We start from the raw sequence: 7596 nt of genomic DNA, 5'->3' as shown, positions 1-7596 counted from the left end.
CTGGAGGAGGTTACAGAGATAGTGAGGGGGCAAGGCCACGGAGGGATTTGCACACTTCAGAATACAATATAAGCACTTCTTCATACAGAGGGTTTTGGAAATCTGGAACTTCATTCCCCAAAAAACTACTGAGGCTGAGAGTCAATTGAAATGTTCAAAACTGAGATTTATAGATTTTTGTTTAGTAAGGGTATTAAGGTTTATGGAACCAAGGTGGATGGATGGTGTTCAGATACAGATCAGTAATGATCTCATTGAATGGCGGAACAGGCTCAAGGGGCTGAATGACTTCAGTACTGCCCCTCCAACAGTGCAGCGCTCCCTCAGTACTGCCCCTCCAACAGTGCAGCGCTCCCTCAGTACTGCCCTTCTGACAGTGCAGCACTCCCTCAATACTGCCCCTCCTACAGTGCAGCACTCCCTCAATACTGCCCCTCTGACAGTGCAGTGCTCCCTCAATACTGCCCCTCCTACAGTGCAGCACTCCCTCAATACTGCCCCTCTTACAGTGCGGTGCTCCCTCAATACTGCCCCTCCGACAGTGCAGCGTTCCCTCAGTACTGCCCCTCCGACAGTGCAGCACTCCCTCAATACTGCCCCTCCGACAGTGCAGCGTTCCCTCAGTACTGCTCTGGAGTTTCAGCCTGGATTATGTGCTCATGTGCTTGGGGATTAAACCCACGACCTAACTCAGAGGCCAGAGTGCCACCCACTGATACCGTAGCTCTCCCTGGGGCCGCACCCGAGTCTGAAGGAGAGACAAATCCACGAGCTATTCGGCTTACTCAGACCTCAGATGGAGACCTCAGCCTGCTCAACCCTGGAATTTATTTTCTCCGTGAATTTGCTCGACGTTCCGAACCTGTGGGAGGTTTCTGGCAGCAAGTATTCTTGTTGCACAATTACCTCAAATAAATTCTCTGTGTTTGCATGGGTGGTTCGCTATTTATCGATCCATCACCAGTTCTCACATGTGCATTAGGTCATGGAACTTCTCCTTCATTTAATCTCTGCTCCTTCCTTTCTTCCCTGCCCTCTCTCTCTTCCTTTTCGATGAGATGTTAAACCGAGGCCCTGTCTGCCCTCTCAGGTGGACCTAAAAGAGCCCATGGCACTATTTTGAAGAAGACCAGAGGAGTTCTCCCTGATGTTCTGGCCAATACTTATCCCTCAACCAACATCACTAAAACAGTTTATCTGGTCATTTATTACATTGCTGTTTGTGGGAGTTTGCTGTGCGCAAATTGGCTGCCGCGTTTCCTACATTGACTACACTTCAAAAGTACTTCATTGGCTGTAAAGCGCTTTGGGATGTCTTGATATTCTGAAAGCTGAGGTATAAATACACGTCTTTCTTTCTCTTTATTAAGAAATGGCTAGACTTGACAGGAAAGAAATGTCATTGCGTTTATACATCATCATATCTTGTCCTCGGCATGTTTCAAAGCACTTTACATCGCATTGCTTCTGGAAGTGCACTCAGTTCTTATTGGAGGCTAACACGGCAATCAATTTTCACAGAGGTGGGACAATCAGCCAGAAGGGATTGTTACTAGTGATCGGAATAGGTTGGGCATGAGAACATAAGAAATAGGAGCAGGAGTAGGCCATTCGGCCCCTCGAGCCTGCTCCACCATTCAATGAGATCATGGCTGATCTACCTCAACTCCACCCTCCTGCACTATCCCCATATCCCTTCATTCCCTCAGAATAAGGTACCACCATCTAATGGGCACTGAGGGTATAGATGAGCCTGCAGATCTCCTTGCCCTTTGAGTATGTATCGATCTGCTCCTAACCAACGTTCCCCTAATTTTAAATTTGGGTGCACGTCCCTTTAACCGGCTGCGCGGCCCATTCGAAGTTTTGCGCATGTGTGAAATTTCACCTTGGCAAAGGCAGACCCGGACAGGGTGGGACTGACAGACAGCTGTGCGAGAGAACACAGGAGGTTGAGGGGAGACCTAATTGAGGTGTATAAAATTATGTGGGGCCTGGATAGAACATAAGAACTAGGAGCAGGAGTCGGCCATTTGGCCCCTCGAGCCTGCTCCCCCATTCAATAAGGTCATGGCTGATCTGATCTTGGCCTCAACTCCACTTCCCTGCCCACTCCCCATAACCCTTGACTCCCTTATCGTTCAAAAATCTGTCCTTTCTCCACCTTAAATATATTCAATGACCCAGCCTCCACAGCTCTCTGGGGCAGAGAATTCCAAAGATTCACGACCCTCTGAGAGAAGAAATTCCTCCTCATTTCCGTTTTAAATGGGTGATCCCCTCCTTTTGAAACTATGCCCCCTCGTTCTAGATTCCCCCACGAGAGTGGATCGGAAGGACCTATTGTTGTGTATCTGTAAAGCATGCATTCCCATGTTCCGCCACTAGGGAGTGCATCCCCTGAAGTCCCAAGGGATCCCAGCATCCCTTGGGAGCACTGTATATAAGCCGGCCCCTAAGGCCCGTTCCTCACCCTGGAGTGTCTTAATAAAGACTGAGGTCATTGTTACTTTAACCTCCCTGTGTGCAGTCTCATCTGTGTTAGGAACACAATAACTGGCACCCAGTATACGAATCCAACGCAAAGATGCAGCAAACTGTGGGCATCCTGGAGAAATTCTCGGAGGGTGAGGACTGAGAAGCCTATGTCGAACGGCTAAACCAGTACTTTGTAGCCAACGAGCTGGACGGAGAAGGAAGTGCTGCAAAAAGGAGAGCGGTCCTCCTCACGGTCTGCGGGGCACCGACCTACAGCCTCATGAAGAATCTTCTGGCTCCGCTAAACCCACAGATAAGTCATATGAGGAGCTGTGTACACTGGTTCGGGAGCATCTTAACCCGAGGGAGAGCGTGCTGATGGCGAGGTATCAGCTCTACACGTGCCAGCGATTTGAAGGTCAGGAAGTGGTGAGCTACGTCGCCGAGCTAAGGCAACTTGCAGGACAATGTGAGTTTGATGGCTACCTGGAGCAGATGCTCAGAGACTTTTTTGTACTGGGCATTGGCCACGAGATCATCCTACGAAAACTTTTGACTGTAGAGATACCGACCCTCAGTAAGGCCATTGCGATAGCACAGGCGTTTATGTCCACCAGTGATAACACCAAACAAATCTCTCAGCATACAAGTGCCAGCAATGTTCATAAATTAACTGGAACTATGTTTGCGAGCAGAAATGTACAGGGCAGAAACCACGAGTCTGCAACTGCCAGCAGGCCTCAGGTGACCCAGATGACTCAGAGACCGCAACAAAGGATGAATGCAAGGCAATCCACACCTTGTTAGCATTGTGGAGGCTTCTATTTAGCCTATTCATGCTGCTTCAAAGGGTATGTTTGCAAGAGCTGTGGAACAATGGGGCACCTCCAACGAGCTTGCAGACGAGCTGCAAGCTCTGCAAAACCTGCTAACCACCACGTGGCAGAGGAAGATCGGTCCATGGTGGATCAAAGCAATTTTGAGCCTCAGAGAGAGAAGGCAGATGCTGTAGAACACGGGGTGCACACATTTTTGACGAAATGTCCACCTATAATGCTAACTGTAAAATTGAATGGCTTACCCGTAGCCATGGAACTGGACACTGGCGCTAGCCAATCCATCATGAGTAAAAAGATGTTTGAGAGACTAGTGCAACAAGGCACTCAGACCAGCCCTGAGCCTCATGCACACAAAACTGAGAACGTACATCAAAGAGCTTATCACTCCTGGGCAGCGCCATGGTCAAGGTCACCTACGAGGGCACGGTGCACGAACTGCCACTCTGGATTGTCCCGGGCGATGGCCCCACACTGCTTGGAAGGAGCTGGCTGGGCAAAATCCGCTGGAAGTGGGATGACATCCGAGCGCTATCACATGTCGATGAGGCCTCATGTACCCAGGTTCTTAACAATTTTCCTTCCCTTTTTGAGCCAGGCATTGGAAACTTTTCTGGGGTGAAGGTGCGGATCCACTTGGTCCCAGAGGCACGACCCATTCACCACAAAGCACGAGCGGTACCTCACATGATGAGGGAGAGAGTGGAAATCGAGCTGGACAGGCTGCAACGCGAGGGCATCATCTCCCCAGTGGAATTCAGCGAGTGGGCCAGCCCGATTGTTCCAGTATTCAAAAGTGATGGCACGGTCAGGATTTGCGGCAATTATAAAGTAACTATTAATCGTTTCTCGCTACAGGACCAATACCCACTACCTAAGGCAGACGACCTATTTGCGATGCTGGCAGGAGGCAAGACGTTCACCAAGCTCGACCTGACTTCGGCCTACATGACGTAGGAGCTGGAGGAGTCTTTGAAGGGCCTCACCTGCATCAACACACACAAGGGACTGTTCATCTACAACAGATGCCCGTTTGGAATTCGGTCGGCTGCAGCGATCTTCCAGAGAAACATGGAGAACTTACTCAAGCACGGTGGTTTTTCAGGACGACATATTGGTCACGTGTTGGGACACCGTCGAGCACCTACAAAACCTGGAGGAGTCCTCCAGCGACTGGATCGCATAGGGCTGCGGCTGAAGAGGTCGAAATGCGTCTTCATGGCAACAGAAGTGGAGTTTTTGGGGAGAAAGATCGTGGCGGGCGGCATTCCGCCCACAGACGCCAAGACAGAGGTTATCAGGAACGCGCCCAGGCCACAGAACGTCATGGAGCTGCGGTCGTTCCTGGGACTCCTCAACTATTTTGGTAACTTCCTACCAGGGTTAAGCACCCTCTTAGAGCCTGACATGTGTTATTGCTTAAAGGTGAGAACTGGGTATGGGGAAAAAAACCAAGTAATTGCTTTTGAGAAAGCCAGAAACATTTTATGCTCCAACAAGCTGCTTGTGTTGTATAACCCGTGTAAAAGACTTGTGCTAGCATGTGATGCGTCGTACGGAGTCAGGTGTGTATTACAACAAGCTAACGTTATGGGGAAGTTGCAACCTGTCGCCTATGCTTCCAGGAGCTTGTCTAAGGCTGAGAGGGCCTACAGCATGACTGAGAAAGAGGCATTAGCGTGTGTGTTCGGGGTAAAGAAAATGCATCAGTACCTGTTTGGCCTCAAATTTGAGCTGGAAACCGATCACAAGCCCCTCACATCCCTGTTCACTGAAAACAAGGGGATAAATACTAATGCCTCAGCCCGCATACAAAGGTGGGCACTCACGCTATCAGCGTATAACTATACCATCCGCCACAGGCCAGGCACCGAGAACTGTGCGGATGCTCTGAGTCGGCTACCATTGCCCACCACGGGGGTGGAAATGGCGCAGCCTACAAACTTGTTGATGGTGGCGCAGCCCGCAGACTTGTTGATGGTCATGGAAGCATTTGAAAATGATAAATCACCTGTCACGGCCCGCCAGATTAGGACTTGGACCAGCCAAGATCCTCTGCTGTCCCTAGTAAAAAACTGTACTGCATGGGAGCTGGGCCAGCATCCCCGTTGAAATGCAAGAGCCAATCAAGCTGTTCCAGTGGCGAAAGGATGAGCTGTCCATTCAGGCAGACTGCCTGTTGTGGGGTAACCGCGTAGTGCTACCAAAAAAGGGCAGGGAGACATTCATCTCGGATCTTCACAGCACACACCCGGGTATAATAATGACGAAAGCGATAGCCAGATCCCACGTGTGGTGGCCTGGTATCGACTCTGACTTAGAGTCCTGTGTACGGCAATGCAGCGTGTGTGCTCAGTTGAGCAACGCGCCCAGAGAGGCACCACTAAGTTTGTGGTCCTGGCCCTCCAGACCATGGTCGAGGATTATTGTCGACTTTGCGGGCCCGTTTCTCAGTAAAATGTTCCTGGTAGTGGTGGATGCTTTTTCAAAATGGATTGAATGTGAAATAATGTTGGGAAACACCGCCACCGTCACCATTGAATGCCTGAGGGCCATGTTTGCCACCCACGGCCTGCCTGACATACTGGTCAGTGACAACGGACCAGGTTTCACCAGTGCCGAATTTAAAGAATTCATGACCCGCAATGGATCAAACATGTCACCTCGGCCCCGTTTAAACCAGCCTCCAATGGGCAGGCAGAGCGAGCAGTACAAACAATTAAACAGAGCCTTAAACGAGTCACAGAAGGCTCACTACAAACCCGCCTGTCCCGAGTACTGCTCAGCTACCGCATGAGACCCCACTCGCTCACAAGGGTGCCCCCGGCTGAGCTACTCATGAAAAGGACACTTAAAACTCGCTGGTTCACCCCAACCTGCATGATCAGGTAGAGAGCAGGCGGCAGCAACAAAATGTAAACGATGGTCGCGCCACTGTGTCACGGGAAATTGATCTGAATGACCCTGTGTATATGCTAAACTATGGACATGGTCCCAAGTGGATCGCGGGCACGGTGATAGCTAAAGAAAGGAGTAGGGTGTTTGTAGTCAAACTAGACAATGGACAAATTTGCAGAAAGCACCTGGACCAAACGAGGCTGCGGTTCACAGACTGCCCTGAACAACCCACAGCAGACACCACCTTTTTCGAGCCCACAACACACACCCAAAGGATCAACGACCAGGAAATTGAACCCATCGCGCCCAACTGTCCAGAAAGGCCAGGCTCACCCAGCAGCCCTGCAGGGCCAACAACACGCCAGCCCAGCGAGGGCACAGCCAACACATCAGAACAGATATTTGTACCGAGGCGGTCCACCAGGGAAAGAAAGGCTCCCGACCGCCTCACCTTGTAAATAGTTTTCACTTTGACTTTGGTGGGGAGTGATGTTGTGTATCTGTAAAGCATGCACTCCCATGTTCCGCCACTAGGGAGCTCATCCCCTGAAGTCCCAAGCGATCCCAGCATCCCTTGGGAGCACTGTATATAAGCCGGCCCCTAAGGCCTGTTCCTCACTCTGGAGTGTCTTAATAAAGATTAAGAGGTCACTGTTACTTTAACCTCCCTGTGTGCAGCCTCATCTGTGTTAGGAACACAATACCTATTTCCCTTAGCAGAGGGGTCAATAATAACAACAACAACTTGTATTTCTATAGCGCCTTTAACGCAGTGAAACGTCCCAAGGAGCTTCACAGGAGTATTATGAGATAAAAAATTTGGCACCAAACCACATAAGTAGAAATTAGTGCAGCTGAAAAAAGCTTGGTCAAAGACATATGTTTTAGGAAGCGTCTTGAAGGAGGAAAAAGAGGTAGAGAGGCGGCGAGGTTTAGGGAGAGAATTCCAGAGCTTGGGGCCCAGGCAACAGAAGGCACGGCCACCGATGGTTGAGCAATTATAATCAGAGATGCTCAAGAGGGCAGAATTAGAGGAGCGCAGGGGGGTTGTGGGGCTGGAGGGGATTACAGAGATAGGGAGGGGTGAGGCCACGGAGGGATTTGAAAACAAGGATGAAAATTTTGAAATCGAGGCGTTGCTTAATCGGAAGCCAATGTAGGTCAAAGAGCACAGGGGTGGTGGATGAGCGGGACTTGGTGCGAGTTAGGACACGGGCTGCTGAGTTTTGGATCACCTCTAGTTTACGTCGGGTAGAATGTGGGAAGCCAGCCAGGATTGTGTCAGAATAGTCAAGTCTAAAGACATTGATGAGGGCTTCAGCAGCAGATGAGCTGAGGCAAGGGCGGAGACGGGCGATGTTACGGAGCTGCAAATAGGCGGTCT

Source organism: Pristiophorus japonicus, chromosome 15 (genome assembly GCF_044704955.1).
Source record: "Pristiophorus japonicus isolate sPriJap1 chromosome 15, sPriJap1.hap1, whole genome shotgun sequence".
Classification (NCBI taxonomy): domain Eukaryota; kingdom Metazoa; phylum Chordata; class Chondrichthyes; family Pristiophoridae; genus Pristiophorus; species Pristiophorus japonicus.
Note: the sequence above shows the minus strand (reverse complement) of the source record.